Genomic DNA, 16,950 nt, shown 5'->3' on the forward strand with positions numbered 1-16,950 from the left:
CCCTTTTGATCTAATTTTTCTTGCACAACATGAAAAATATGGAAATATATTTGGATGAATCATACATATTTAACTTATTTAGAATTACCTGCTGTCTTGGAAAGGGGAGAAAGAAGAGGAGAGGAAGAAAAATTTGGACTTTTTTGTGAATCTATTGGGGTTAAATGATTTGTTTGGGGTCACACAGCTAATGTGTTAAATGTCTGAGGTCAAATTTGAACTCAGGTCCTCCTTACTCCAGGGCTGATGGTCTATCTCTCTAGCTATCCCTAAGGGAAGAAAAATTTGGAACACACATTTTTGCAAAAGTGACCAATGAAAACTACCTTTGCAAATATTTAGAATAGTATATTTGCATATATTTGAATTATATAAAGCACTGGACCTAGAATCTGGAAGATCTGAGTTCAAGGGTAATCTAATGTTGGTCAAATCATTTTGTCTGCCTCAATTTCCTCAACTGTAAAATGGGGATGGTTATACTATTAAATAATATTAAAATTGAAAAAAAGAAAAAAAAGCAAATGAATCTAGTTATACCTTAGTTCTAATACCTCTCTCAGAGAACTAAGGGGAGAATCAAATGAAATAAGGAACTGTATAAATGGTGAGTTGTTATTACATATATTGCCTGCTTGAATCACTTTTAACAATTGTCCTATGTCTTGGGAATCTCCATGTGAGAATGACCTGAATCTCCATCATATAGTGGAATGATCTATGAACTTGGATCCAGAAAACCTTGGTTTGAATTCTAGCTTTGCTTATTATTAATTAAACTGTACTAACTGCTTGTTACTACTACTTGTACCTGCCATACTAACTAAATAAATATTATACAATTAAGGAAACTAAAGCCTGCAAAAGTGACTTGCTCAGGTTCATACAGTTGACTTTAAGTAAATACCTCTCTGTGGTAATAATAGTTAGCATTTATGTAATGTTTTAAGATTTTGAAGGCATTTTACATATATCAACTTATTTGATCTTCACAATGACCCTGTAAAGTAGGTGCTATTATTATCCTCGTTTTATATTTGAGGAACCTGGGTCTGAGAAAGAGAGAATGAACAAGCATTTGTTAAATGCCTACAATGTCCCAAGGAATGTGCTAAGAACTTTACAAATATCTTTCATTTGATTCTCCTACCTCCTGAGAGGTAAATGCAATTATCATCCCCATTTTCCAGTTGAGGAAATTAAGGTAGGCAAAGTGATTTATCCAGGAAAAGGCTGCATTTGAACTCATATCTTCAGGGTTCCAGGCCCAGGGCTCTAGTTACTTAGCTGCCTCTGAATGAGATTAGGTGGCTTATCCAGGGTCACACAGGCAATAAGTCTCTGAGGCAGGATTTGAAAACATATCTTCCTGATTAAGTCCTCCTACTCTCCTACAGTACTGGGTCACCTAGCTATCCAAGTGAATGTAAAGTGAAATGCAGGATTAGATTTCAAGGTCCATTTTAGCAATAAATATCATGATTTAGTTCTTCTTGCCAGCTCTGGTATAAAAGTGGTTACCATCTTCTTTCCCTTCTATCCCTTTTATTCTTTAGACACCCAGTACTCTCAATCCTAAGCCAAACTGCTCTGAGAAATGGCCTTGTATTTTTGGTTTCAATACAATAATATTCTCTCTTAATTGGCTCAGCTCCCAGCCAGATGAAAAAAACCACAACCACAAAAAACCTAGAGTTGTGGACCAAGGTTTAAACCTTTCCAGTTTTATATCACTATACCACATGTATATCATAAGACCTTGACTCCTCTTGTTTCTCATTTAGAAATAAGAAAATGAATGTCATAAAGAAGTTATGATATGTCATAATTTTATATCAAGAATTATGTGATTTTTAAAATATTCTGTAAAGCAGAAATTAGTTTTAACTTAAAAAAATAAAATTGAAAATAAATCTCAACCATCTGTTGGAAGAAAGGGGGAGAGACAATAAAAGCATGTAATTGCCTTTCTCTGTCTCTCACCACAAAATAGTTGGTGCTATACCCAGCAGGCATTTAAGCAATTTGAGTCAATAGTCTAGAGACTGGGCATTCAAAAAGGGCTGGCTTCATTAGATGCTTCCTCTGCTGGTAAAATCATTTAGTAAGGGGTCTATTTTGTGCCAAGGACTATGCTAGGTGCTGTGGATATAAAGACAAAATTAAATTTCCCTGCCCTCAAGGAGCTTATATTCCAACCAAAGAGATAACATGTTTACATGTAAGTCTAACAATATGAACTACTATGAAAAATGACATCTACATTCAGAGAGAAAATTATGAAGACTGAAGGTGGATCAAGCATAGTATTTTTACCTTTTTAATTTTTGTTATTTTTTGCTTGCTTTTTTTTTTTCTTTCTTGTGATCCCTTTTGATCTGATTTTTCTTGTGCAGCATGATGAATGTGGAAATGTGTTTAGAAGAATTGCACATGTTTAACCTAAAATATATATATATATATATATATATATATATATATATATATATATATATATATATATATATATATATATATATATAATATGTATATATTTATATGTGTGTTTATATATATATAAACTCCTACTGGGTCCAAGGTTTAAGATACTTATCTCCTTCTCTTTTTCCCAGCTAATGCCCTTAACCAGGTTCTATCCAAAGGAAGCTTGATCAACCAGAGGAAGATTCCAGATTCCATTTTTCATACTCTTTGGTGTGTTATATACTCTACCCTGGGGGAAATTACTTAAGTCTTGGGTTTGGGCTCATGTTTAAGGTGAAGCCTCCTAAAGAGAGAAGTATCACCATAAGAATCAGGCATGAGGTAGGTATTTTTTTCCTATCCTCAAAAGAAAATCTAAACACTAAACATTGACAAGCATGCATTTGATAGGGACAAACTTAAACAAATATCTGTAATAACTGCTGTAAAAGTTTACCAGAAGACTGATACCTAAACCTCATCTAAACATAAGGTACTTTGTGAGATTGTCTGCTACCTAGATATTTTGAATTTCCCCTTGATTGTGTACCGTCCTCCTCTGCTCTGACAAACCATGTTAGAGCTTGAACTCATCTTTTTGGTGGTACCTACTTCAAGAATATTGTAGTGGCTGTCAGGGATTTGTCCCGTCAGCACATGCAACTCCAAGCAAAAGGCTCAGGACTGCTGAACTTTATAAGCTCCCAAAATGACCTTCAAGCTTTGGACATGATCCTTCTCTTGGGATTACTATAAGGAGAAGGAGAAAATATAAAGACATATCCCCTACACCAGATATCCCTTGCTTGGGCAGGACATGGGTTTTGACCACCATATGCTTATGGAGCTAGGGAAGGAGTTTGGGAATATAGTGATCTAATTTTTCCACTCCTATCCCCACCCTTACTCCTTTTTCACAGGGCTTTTCCACAAGTCTCAGAGCTACATGAAGCCTCCTGAAGGGTTGAAAGAAGCAAAGGGCAGGGATGGAGTCACTCCTTATTTTTAAAGATCTACTGAGTCACTCACTAGCTTTTCCTGCTCCTGGGTCAATAAAGGGTTTCCTTTGTCATATCAAAATCCCTGAGTCATGAACAGGGTTCTAAAAATCAGGAAGGGAAGTTCTGGGCTTATTTTGTTCATATCCACCTCTCTTCCCCAATTACAAAAATATAAAAAAATAAATAACAGGGTCAAGCAGCTGGGGATGTGGGTGGAACAGGAAAAGACTCATGTAGAAAGTAGAATTTGAACTGAAACCAAATGGCTCACAATGCAATGATAGGGATATAATATCTGTCTTTTTCTGTCAACAGCTGATTTCCAGCTAGTTCCCCTCCCTGCCAACACCCAGACCAATGAAGATGTTCAATAACATTTCCATGGTTGTAAACTGCTTCAAAGAGCCCTCACACTCAGATTACAAACTACTCTGTGGAGGGAGGATGGGAGGCTGTTAAAAACACAACCAAAGTCCTCAAGTCACAAATCCTAACACGTATTGAAAAGGATAGACACGGTCAATTTCACAGATATCACTAAAATATTTGCCAGCTTTTGTCTTGTATGTTATTGCTTTGAAATGGGCTTTATAACAGTAATAAAATAAATAAATAAATAAATAAATAAATAAATAAATAAATAAATAAATAATCGATCAATCAATCAATCCCCTCTCCTAATAGGGGGAAGAGGTATCGGGAGGGATGTCATGGAAAAATCTAGGGATGCAGTCCTGAAGGTTGTAAATTGATAACATAATCTATGTATTTGCTAGTGTGTTGATTTCATTTTTTTAAACCCTATCTTTCATTTCAAAGGGCACAAAACGTCAGCACAGGGAAATCAGATTTATGATAGACTGATTGCGTGTGGGGAAGTCTTAGTACAGGCTTTTATGCAGGAATTTTATCTTAATGGAAAATTAAAAGTAATTAAGGAGAAAATAAGAAACATAAGAAAAAGGGGGTTGGGGGAGAAGCTTTTCCAGCGAAGGTCGGATAGCCCTAAGGATGTTTCCACCTTGAGGTACAAACTGAGGCTACCTCTCTGGGAGACTTCCTAACCTTTTCTGATCCTTAAAACAGGGGTCCTCAAACTTTTTAAATAGGGGGCCAGTTCACTGTCCCTCAGACTGTTGGAGGGCCGGACTGTAATGAAAACAAAAACTTTGTTTTGTGGACATTTAAATAAAGAAACTTCATAACCCTGGGTGAGGGGGATAACCGTCCTCAGCTGCCGCATCTGGCCCGCGGGCAGTAGTTTGAGGACCCCTGATTCCCTCTGTCCCACTCTTCTGCCTCTGTCTCTGCAAATCTTTTTTGCAAAGCTGAGTGAAATGGATTTAAGACCCTCCAATGAAGTACCAAGAAGAAGACATTACATCATCAGGATTGATTGTCATTGGCTCATGCTTTCCTGCAGGAACAGCCCCTTGGTTTGAGGTTTCTGAAAGCGGCTTCTCTTTCGTTAAGGTGAAGTTCTAAGCTAGAGAATGCTCCTGATCCCAAACTCCCCCAAATGCACAGCTCCGTGCCAGGCAAAACTAGCAAAGCACAAAATGTGACAATTCTGTTTTCACTGAAAAAACGTCCGGGGTACACCTTACTAACTCCCTCTCGTCCTCATTGATCCAATGACATTGGTTGCCTCGTTGCTACTCACCGGAGATGCTACATCTTCCATTTCCTGCACTTTCACTAGCTGTCCCTCATACTTGAAAGGGGCTCCTTCTAAACCCTGCCTCCTGGCTTCCTTCAATCCCAGCTAAATTCTCACCTTCTACAAGAAGTTCCCTTCTCCACTGCTCCTAGTAGGTCTAATACACGCATATTTGGGTTTGTTAATCCCTAAAATAAGTAAGTAACTGTCCCTGCTCATTTTTCACCTCAGGTGGGTTTAGGAAACCAGTTGCAGATTACCTAATCATTCTTGGATCTGCCTTTAGCAGAGGGGGTTTACGGGAAAAGTCTACTTACTACCTTTATCAATACTTCTCCTAAAAGTTTTTTGTAAAGAGTTAAAGCGAGATTCTCGAAGTTTTCAAGATAAAGGATAGACCCTAAATCTCCCCCGCTAGACACAACTTCTTCACTCTCTTTATCCTGTGAGCAACCCAAGAGTACTCCTACTTCCATGACATAGACTGCTGGTGGTTTGGGGGAAAGAACGCTATAGATGAATGAATAAAATAAAGCATTAATTAAGAACTTACTACGTGTTAAGCATTAGGGACATGATACAAAAGCATGACAATCTGCTCAAAAAGAGCATTTTAATAATTTGTTGTTCACTTGTTTTCAATCATATCCAATTCTTCATGATCCCATTTGGGTTTTTTTAAGCAAAGTTATTAGAGTGTTTTGCTATTTCCTTCTCTAGCTCATTTTACAGATAAGGAAACTGGGGCAAACAGGGTTAAGTGACTTGCTCAGGGTCCTATGGCCTGAATAAGTGTCTGAGACTAGATTTGAAGGGTCCTAACTCTGGACCTGGTACTCTATCCACTGTGTCCCCTAGTTGCCCATTTCTAATAAAGGGAGATGGTGTGTGTGTGTGTGTGTGTGTGTGTGTGTGTGTGTGTGTGTGTGTAGTATGTGTCTGTATATGAATAGTGCTTAGGGAGAAGTATATATATAAAGTGTGTGTATATATATATATATATATATATATATATATATAGTGTGTGTGTGTGTGTGTGTGTGTGTGTGTTCGTATAGTGGCTAGAGAGAAGTTATTTGTTACCCTGACATCCTTTCCAGAAATAATGGCAGAGTATGAATGCAAGGCAGCTTGGGGGAAAAAAAAGTAATGTATAGCTGATGCCATCTGAATAGGGGAACCTATGAAGTGCTAACCAATCAGACCAAGGGGTTCCTGGGTAAAAGCTTTGGGGATTAAGTTAATTAATCAATCAATTGATTGGTTAACTCTTTAAAGACACTATTTGTATGCCTCTGGCCAGATCACAACCTCCTTAGTCCTCAGTTTCTTCTGTCAAAGTAGGAAGTTAGACTTCTGACTTTTATATCTGATTCTCAAGTTTGGCTTTAAGGAATTTTGCTTATAGAATGTGAAAAATGAAACTCAGGACATGCAAAGGGGTTCTGTAAGGAACCTGGCAAGCTAGTTTGCAATAACAGGTAAAGAATAGATCCATCTGTGAATATCCTCAAGGCAAATTTATATCCCTCTCTGTTAGCTGGCATTTATTTACATTATACTGCAATTTACTCTTTACCATGGTGGCTCCCTCTCTCATTCCTCCCCCCATCAACCCTTTCCTATTCCTAACTTTCCTAATACCAGGGTTTCTTAATTTTTTTCTACTCACCTTCCCTTTTTGCTTGAGAAATTTTTAGGTGACCCTGGGTATGTAAGTATATAAAATAGATATACAGATCAAATATTTACTGATAATAAATCATAAAGAAGTTTAATTCTTTAGCATATATATGATTTTACCACTTATCAAAAATAAAGACAAATTTCCATTGGATGTGCTTGTTTATTTTTAAATAAATAATTAAATCTCTAAGGCAATACCAATAAACTTTGGATAGAAAATGCCATCTGATGAACTGATGCTGAGTGAAATGAGCAGGACCAGGAGATCATTATATACTTCAACAACAATACTATATGATGATCAATTCTGATGGATGTGGCCATCTCCAGCAATGAGATGAACCAAATCACTTCTAATGGAGCAGTAATGAACTGAACCAGCTACACCTGACAAAAAAACTCTGGGAGATGACTATGAACGATTATATAGAATTCCCAATCCCTCTATTTTTGTCCATCTGCATTTTTGATTTCCTTCACAGGCTAATTGTACGGTATTTCAAAGTCCGATTCTTTTTGTACAGCAAAATAACGGTTTGGACATGTATACTTATATTGAATTTAATTTATACTTTAACATATTTAACATGTATCCGTCAACCTGCCACTGGGGGGAGGAAATGGGGAGAAAGGAGGGGAAAATTGAACAAAAAGTCTGGCAATTGTCAATGCTGTAAAATTATCCATGCATATAACTTGTAAATAAAAAGCTATAAGAAAAAAAGAAAGAACAATTAACAAAAAAAAAAAAAAAGAAAAGAAAAAGAAAGAAAGAAAAAGAAAGTGCCACATGCATCCAGAAAAAGAACTATGGAAATTGATTGTAAATAAACATATTTTATGTTCACTTCTTTTTTCTTTTTTTTTTCCTTTCTCATGGTTTGTCCTTTTGTTCTTGTTTTTTCATGATTCATAAAGAAATATATATTTTAAAAAGTTAATATACGTGTATGACAAGAAAAAATAATTAAAAAAAGAATTAAATCTTGGTGGAATAATTGCTACCAAATTTTTTTGTGATGCCCACCTTCAGTTACATGACCCCAAATGGGTTTCCAACCCACAGTTTAAGAAGCTTTGCTAATACTATGTACCAGAGGTACAGTGGCTAAGGACTGAACCACATTAAAATGTAATTGGGAAATATTTAGTGAAATAAATAATACGATAAAACCTAGATAATATGAATGTATGGTTTTCCAGGTCAATATACAGCTGGCAGGGATCTTTATGTATGATTTAGCAGACAACTTCCTTTTCCCTAGTTGATTGATTCTATTTGAATTTGACACTACTACTATTGATCATTCCATCATCTTCCCAGTTATTCAGATTTACAAGCAAGGTATCATCCTCCACTCATTCTTTCTCTTCACAGATACAATCTGTCAATTCTACCATTACATCTATATATATCTCCTTGTCTCTCTGACACTGCCACTATCTAATACAGGTCCTTTCCCTCATGCCTTGTTGATTCTAATAGATTACTGATGAGTCTTCTTCCCTCAAATGTCTTCCCATTCCAAACTATCCTCCACTCAGCTGTTAGACTGATCTTCCTAAAGTGAATATCTTACTATGTCATCCTACTTTTAATATACTGCAGTGGATTTCTATTACCTGCAGGATTAGATAGGAAATTCACTATTTTTTAAAGCTTTTCATAACTTGGCTACCTCTTACCTTTATTATTTTCCTTAATCCTTTCTAAATACTCTCTAATCTAGTGACACTGGATTCCTTGCTGTTTCTTATTCAAGACACTATTATCTTCTTATTCTTATTTATCTTTCTGAATTCACAAATGGCCTCTGACACTTAACTATGTGATCCTGAACAAGTCACTTAAGCCTTAGTCTCCTCATCTGTAAAATGAGCAAGAGAAGGACATGGCAAACTATTTCAGTTTCTCTGCCAAGAAAACTCCAAAAAGTTGTGAATTGATCCAACCATTCTAGAGAGCAATTTGGAATTATGTCCAAAGGGCTATCAAACTTTGCAGTGTCTCTACTGGGTCTGTATCACAAAGAGAGCATAAAAAAGGGGAAAGGACCCATGTGTGCAAAAATGTTTGTGGTAGTCCTTTTCAAAGTGGCAAGGAATTGGAAATTGCGTGATGTCCATGAGTTGAGAAATGATTGAATAAGTTGTAGTATATGAATGTCATGAAATATTATTGTTCTATAAGAAATGATCAATAAGATGATTTTAGAGAGGCTTAGAAAGACTAACATGAACTGATGCTAAGTGAAGTGAATAAAGCCAATAGAACATTGTACACAGTAACAAAATTATGTGATGATCAACTGTGATGAACCTGACTCTTTTCAACAATGAGATGATTCAAATCAATTACAATAGAGTTATGATGGAGAGAACTGAATATGGGTCACAACATAGTATTTTCACCTTTTTTGTTTGTTTTTCTTTCTCATTTTTTCCCCTTTGGATCTGATTTTTCTTGTGCAACAAGTCAAGTGTGGAAATATGTTTAGAAGAATTGTACATCTTTAACCTATATTGGACTACTTGTTGTCTAGGGAAAGGGTGTAAAGAAGGGAGAAAAATTTGGAATAAAAGGTTTTGCAAGGGTGAATGTTGAAAACTATCTTTGCATGTATTTTGAAAATAAAAAACTATTATTAAAAATTTTTTTAAAACCCAAATTGGGTCTCAGAGAGTCAGACATATTTGAAATAACCAAACAACAGAAACAGGAGTTGTTATTATTATGAAAATAACACAGAGGCACTGTTATGTTTTTCTATCTCATAACAGATGATGGCCTCCATGTTCTTAGTAAAGTAGATAAAGTAGTGACTCTTCTGAAACAGAAGGGATTGGGCTAACGTTGGCCATTGAAGAAAAAGGAGAAATTTCACAGAAACACGTAATCTCAAAATTGGAAGCGTCTTCTATCCAACCAATTGTTGTTGCTCAGTTGTTTCAGTTCTGTCCAACTCACTGGACCCCATTTAGAATTTTCTGGGCAAAGATACCAAAGTGGTTCACCATTTCTTTCTCCAGTTCATTTTACAGATAAGGAAAGTGAGGCAAACATGATTAAATGACTTACCCACTTAGCTAATATTTGTATCCTGATTTAAACTTAGGAAGTTGATTCTTTTTGACTACAGACCCAGCACTTATCCACTGTGCCACCTAATTGCCTATCCAACCAACATCTGCAAACATTTCCTCAATAATCTGTCTGACCAATGGTCATCCTGCCTTTCCTTATAGCCTTCTGGTGAGAATGAGCCCACTATCTCCAAAAACAGTGTCATTTATTTTTTATATAACTAATATTTAGGAAGTTCTTCCTTATGTCAAGCTTAAATTTATTTCTTTGCAACTTTAACCCATTATTTCTGGCTCTACCATCTAAAGGCTAGCAGAACAAGTCTAATCCCTTCTCCATGTGATAGACTTTTAAGTATAGGATATCCCAAAAGTGTTAGTGCCTTAATGGCTTAGAATTATACCATGGCTTTTGGGACATTTTGTATTCTTCATAAAAGAAATCAGTTCCACCTAGTATCTATCATCTATACTTATGTTAAAACATTTATAGCAGTTCTGGCATTTGAAGAAAAGATAACACATATAATATATTCATTTAAGTTACTTATTTTCAGAAAGATTAAAAATCCAAACTACACAAAACTCAAAAACTATATTAAAAGTTTAAATATAAAATTCAGAGATCCAAGTGGAATGCCCAAGCTTCAAATTGATGAGGTTTTAGATAGCTATGTGGACAGTAGCAGAGAAAGCCTGAAGCACTGGTAGAATTATAATACTATCTGTGGCATCAGGAAGGGCACATATGGGATCATCTCAGCCTTAAGTGAACCTTTTGTTCTTAAGTGGGTCTTTTTGTTCAAGTGGACTTTCTATTACTGTGTCACTGAAAGTGGGGGTCTCTAGAAACCCTACCTTTACTAATCCTTCAAGAAAATCAAATTAGGATATTAAACGCCTGAGATTACATTTCCACTATAAAAAATCTTTGCTCAGTCTCTTTTAATGTTAGCCCGCTTTGTGGTCCTGCCTCATGGAGCCTTGACTCATGCCTCCCAGAGTCTTTCTTCTCCCCCTTGACACATGGTGTCTTTCTCCTTGGTATAGCTCACTCTTTTAGGGTATTAAATTCCTTTGAGTATTAGCCCACCATCCAATGGTGTAATTCCTCTTTCCTTGCCAACTCCCTTTTGGGAATAGTCTGCTAAACTCCTCCATGGGTTTAGCCTGATAGACAATGGCATACTCTATCCTCATGGCCTGTTTCCTTTAATAGCTTCTTTCTCCTGATTAACTGTGAGTTACACTAGGGAACTTGTCTTTCTGCCTGTTAATTGTTAAAACACACACACACACACACACACACATACAACCACACAACAATAACAAAACCTTTCCTTGTTAATTCCTTCTTAATTCACATAATAAATAGCACTCCTTTGTAATCTGTGGTGAACATATTGTCAAGGTTACTCCATATGATGAACTGAATCTTTATTATATCATTTTCATTTAATATTCTTTTTTCAATTTATTGTTCTCCTGAAATTATTTCATATTTACCATTCCTGGTGCCAATTAAGCCTCTTTAGAACCATATCAAGACTTTTGGGGCATCCTCTACTTAAAGAAAACTACAACATCTTCTCTTCAAATTAAACATCTCACTTTCTTATATGGCATAACATTATTAAGCCTTCTCGATCTGTTAATGTCCCTTAGTTTAGCAATATTCTTCTAAAACCATGGCACCAAGAAACTGAATACAGTACTTCATATTTGGTCAAATATGACCATCCTAGAGAACAGTGGGACATCAATTCCCTAGTCCTGGGCATTATGTCCTTAATTCCATCAGTGTCTATATTCTTGGCTACCATATCATAATATTAACTTATATTGAGCTTGTTATCAGACCACTGAGACCTATAGATTGTTTTCAGATCAACTGTTGTTTAGTCATATATCATCTTGTACTTGAAAAGCCAATTTAAAAAATTAAGTATAAGCCTTTATGTTTATCTATTTTTTTTTTTTTTTACAAAATTGGTTGGCTTAATTTAATAAAGGGGGGCAGTATGATGAAGCTGGCCTTGGGGTCAGGAAGATAGGTTCAAATTTCTCCTCTGACACATACTATATAACCATTAACTGTGTCTAGGCAACTCTCCAAGATAGAAATTTATTTCTTAAGGATCATGTTTTAAAACAAAAACTACTCCTTGACTGGTCAACTATAGGTTCCTGGCCAAAGTCTAATTGGTTATTGTTGGGGTTGTGATTGACTCAGAGTGAATGTAAATAGCAATCATTTTTTTGTTTCTGCCAGAAACCCTGAGAGTCTTCCCCTCTCAAATTTATTTCTTCATTTAGATTTTTTTTATCCAGGTGAAAGTAACCATTCTTTGCTTCAATTACTATCTATTCTTAATCACTAAATGGCTGTAACATCAGTCAAACTGAGATTTATTGAAGACCTTAGTTTAAAAGGGACTAAATCTTCCATTACAACTAGGACCATCTCCAGTCATCCTGATCTATATCTGGCTCCTGGACCAAGATGGCTTTGGAAGGGAAAGTGAGGCAGATCATTTTGCACAGCCCTTCCTCACTTTAATCCACTTGCTCCTCACTTGCGTGTCATGGCTTAACCTCCCTGATGTCATGGTGCTCTTCCAGAAAAAAGGACAAACAATTGTAGAAAAATCCGAATTGGTGGAGGAAGTCCTTCATGAATGCTCTTAAATTGGTTAAATGATAAGTATGCTTTTTTAAAAGATGTTGGTTATTTTTTTTTAAGAGGCATCTGGTAATGGTCCTTCTTTCTAGTGCTTGATCTTCTGAGAAGGGAGCAGAGGAAGGGGAAATAAGGTATGTAGTAATATTCATGAACTTAGAGTAAGAGGTAATAAATGGATAGCTTGACTAAATTAAGAATGGCTACCCTCTTGTCGTACTTGTATGTAAAAGCTTTTTAAGCTAGGATTCAAGAGTTCTAACCTTACCATTGTGGGGAATAGATAAGGTGAAGAACTTATAGGAATGTATGAATTCTTTTTCTGTATTTTATTATTTCTGTGTCTCCCCTATGACCTGTATATGTGCAGGCTCATATCTACTTGAGCCTTGGCCAGCTAGAAACATATTTACTTAACCTGCACTGATGATTTATAACGCCCCATAAAGTTCTTAAATCTTATAAACTAGTGGCTACCATCAGTCTGAAAAGTACATTGCAAAATTTTCAATCAATAGCATTTTCTTACCATTATAATTCAAGGAGCTAGCTATTCCTCTGTCAAAGGTCAATATTAGTGCTGTATCATTAACATCTTATTTCTAATTGCTAAGTTATATGTAAAAACTTCATCTATATTAATCAGAGAAAGGAGAGGAAAGGAATTATCTTAGTAAGATGATTTAGTTGAGTTGAGTTTTGAAAAAAACATAACTAGTGGAATTGAATACAATGAGTGGTCAAAATCAAAACAAAAAAAAAAAAAAAAAAGAGGCATCTGTGGTATAGTTGGAAGAATGCCAGTCTTAGAGCCAAGAATACTTGGCTTGGAATCCTGTTTCATACTTATTAGTTATTCAGCCCCGGATAAGTTATTTTACCTTTATTGCCCCAAGAGAATATTTAGGATTTAATCAGAGATTCCATATTCTGAGCAGAAGAAAATAAATACGTATCACCTGATTGTAGATCCTTTTGAATCCAGACTCAATCAGTTCTATCTCCTAGCTTGGTGTCACTTGCAAATTTGAAAAGGATGTCATCTATATAGCCAAATCATATATATTTGTATATAAAATAAATAATAATAATATATCATATATAATTGTATATAAAATAAATAATAAAATATAATTTATTAACACTATCTTATTGCTATATCATGTTATTATATGATAGTTCATATAATTAAGATTTATAAATATAAAATAGCACTTGCCAGAGACCATGTTCTTGGAATCAAAGAGCTAAAGAAGAATGTAATCACCTGCACATAAATTCTGAAGCTACAACCTTATCGTAAACAAACTATACATCCTAAACTCCTGAGACAAGATGATGTGTGTCCTAGGAAATTGGCCCTATCAGCCCAGGTGGAAGATAACGATTAGGCTCCAGGATGTCTGCCACACATCTGGGGTGACATTCTTTACATCGCAACCCCCCATTCAGAAATGTATTTAACTAGACCCTCTTCACTCATTAAACTGAGACTTTGTTTCACCCCAACTGTTTCTCCCTCCTCATTTCTAACCCCATCCCTTTTCAGGCCTAGCCTTACAGACAAATGTCCACCTCAGGAGCCACACTTTGATGACCTGGTGGACGGGTCAAGCACTAGGGCAATCCAAATTCCTTGGGCATAACGAACACAGAAATTAATCTGAAATGAACAGAAATGGGCTAATGTGCAACGTGACTGTCACGGTAGGAGGGCGTTTTCCCTTATCCTTACTCAAGGAAACATTCTAAATTGCAAAGCAAATGCTGACTTGCATTGTTAGAAGGTAGTTTCTTCTTTTAGGAGTTCCTTCTACAAATGAAATAATCCTTCCAGTCCCCATTACCACATTTAGCACCTAGATGCTTAGGAAATAAAAGGAATAAAAGCCATCCCTTTAAATTTTAGAGCTAAATCATTTCAGCTACTTTTCTCCCATTTAGACAACAGACAACTGCACCTTTCCTCCTTGGTGGCAGGATAGATTTGTTGGGCCAAGTGTAAGACAGTGTAATCTACCTTAAGGTGAAGATTAGGGCTAAAGCTTTACTTAAATTTCACAATCAATCCTACCCCTCCCCAAGCAGGTGTTCCAATTCAGGAGATTAAAGAAACCAGAGAAAAGCATTCTGGGAGACAGACTGACTCTGCTTTGTCTGGGTTTCCGTGGCTGGAGGCTATTGAAGACAGGTGTATGTAGGGGGAAAAAAAAAAACAAACAAGGCAGGGCAGAGGTATTTATAGAAGGGTGAACAGGCGCAAAGAATCATCATAAATTGGCACAGAAAACCTGCTAAATGGGAACTCATGCAGACCTAACTTCTCGACCCTGTTGAGTCATCTTTCTGAATTGCCTAAATACATTTCTGTAATATATCTCACTGTGAGGTGCATTCTAGAGATAGTAAGCATGTGACTCTCTTAAGCTCTTGAAATATCTGACCCATGCAGCATGATAAAGTGGTGGGACCTTATCTTTTCTTGAGCTAACTTCAAAATCTAAACTGTCGCTTAAAAACTATTCTCAACTTGCAGGCTCTCTCTTTGCCTAATCTTTCTCCACATTTTTTCCCCCATCTTAAACTGACCCATAGCTACAGGATCCTAGTTCCTTTTCTGAAGATCTGCCAGGATATACTGATGAGACTGAAAGTATTTTTCCCCTTCCCCTCTCTCTTTCTCCTTCTCCTCTCTCCTTCCCCTCAAGATATTCCCAATTTCCCATCCCTGTGCATTTTCTCCATACTCCACTCATCTGGTAAAGAATCCCTTACAATGCCAGGCTTGAAAAGAAAGAAACAGGTTCATAGAGGTCATATACTTCATTGCCATTATTAACACTCCTCCGTTGTTAAGTACCCACAAGATCTTGTACCTGTGGTTGTCAAGTTGATGTCTTTCAAAATATTAGCTTGAGGACACCAAGCCCATGCAGCTCTAGTTGGCTCCCGTCCTGCAAGGCATCCTGGGTTGGATTTGGCCCAAAGGCTATGATTTTCATACCCTTGTCAAACTTGTAAAACCTGAAAACCCAGAAATAAGATGCCAGCCTAATTACTATTATTAACATTAAATACTTCCTACTTCTAAATTTATTGGCATGCTACCTACAGATAATCTTACCTGCAATTTAGATAAATTTTTACACAGTTATTTATTTATTTTTCTCTAGGTTTTTGCAGCAACAACTCTTCTAGGCTCCTACTTGATGGACATAGGATTGTAGTTTCATAGAATTGGAAGGGATTTTGAGAGGTCAGGTGTTTTAAGGCTACAGGTTTTATACAGGTAAACATTCAAACTATTTAGCTTGTAGGGTTGGTTTGTCTTCTCTCCTCCAATGCCTAGTATACACTCTTTTTGTTAAATTTTAGTTATTTTCTAATATTTCCATTCCCATTTTACTCAATTAAATCAGCAAGGTCAAGCTCTTTCATCTTCATTCACATGAGCTACTTCCATTATGTTCTGAGCTAACATTGGAACCCCAGCATTGTTTTGACATTCAAATGATGTCATTTGTAGTAGTGTGGGGATTGTGTCTGATAATTTTGTGTTTACACACTGTTGCTAGGGTCACTGTAGGTGGTTATGCAGTGTAGATTAATTTATATACTGTCTTCCTTATGCTAACAGAAAGGCAGTAACGTAGCCATTATTGAGCATAATATCTGAATTGTCCACTTTCTGGAATTCCAATCAAGCCTTTGGACAAGTAGTCTCATTAAATTCTATTTGGACTCTGATAACTGCTAGGCTCAGGAACTATGAATGACAGTGTTCACAAATTAAGCCCCTCCCCCCCAGGCTAGATTCATAATTTAGCTACAAGGAACATATTTCTCAATATTATTTTGAAAAATAGGAGATCTAAGGCTCTGTCTTCGTTTCACATTTGGAATTTTATAGCCTTGTCAAATGGCCCCTCCACATTTGCTGAAACAGGACACCATGGCCATATGATTCATTGAATATCATGAAAATGGAAGAGAAGTTTAGTGCTTAAACTTGTAAAGCTTCTCATCTAAAGATCTTCCCAAATTCCTCCCCCTTGCCTTTCCAAATATGGAGCTGTTTTATATATATATGTATGGTGTGCTAATGGGAAAAATGCAGAACCACCCATTCCTAATGATCATATATAGGACTAAGGAAGGTGGTATGTATTTGAAGCTAGGACTGAGGTTGAGATGGGATGGGTGGATGGAGCTAAGTGGCTCAGTAATCTGTAAAATGAGCTAAAGAAGGAAATGGCAAATCACTAAGAGTTGTACACAACTGAAATGACTAAATAGCCACACTGTGTGTCTGGAACCCCCCTTGGATTTAGGAATTATATTTTTTATTTACTTTGATTTTCAATAGTATTTTATTT

The sequence above is a fragment of the Antechinus flavipes genome, chromosome 2 (genome assembly GCF_016432865.1).
Source record: "Antechinus flavipes isolate AdamAnt ecotype Samford, QLD, Australia chromosome 2, AdamAnt_v2, whole genome shotgun sequence".
NCBI classification, from domain to species: Eukaryota; Metazoa; Chordata; class Mammalia; order Dasyuromorphia; family Dasyuridae; genus Antechinus; species Antechinus flavipes.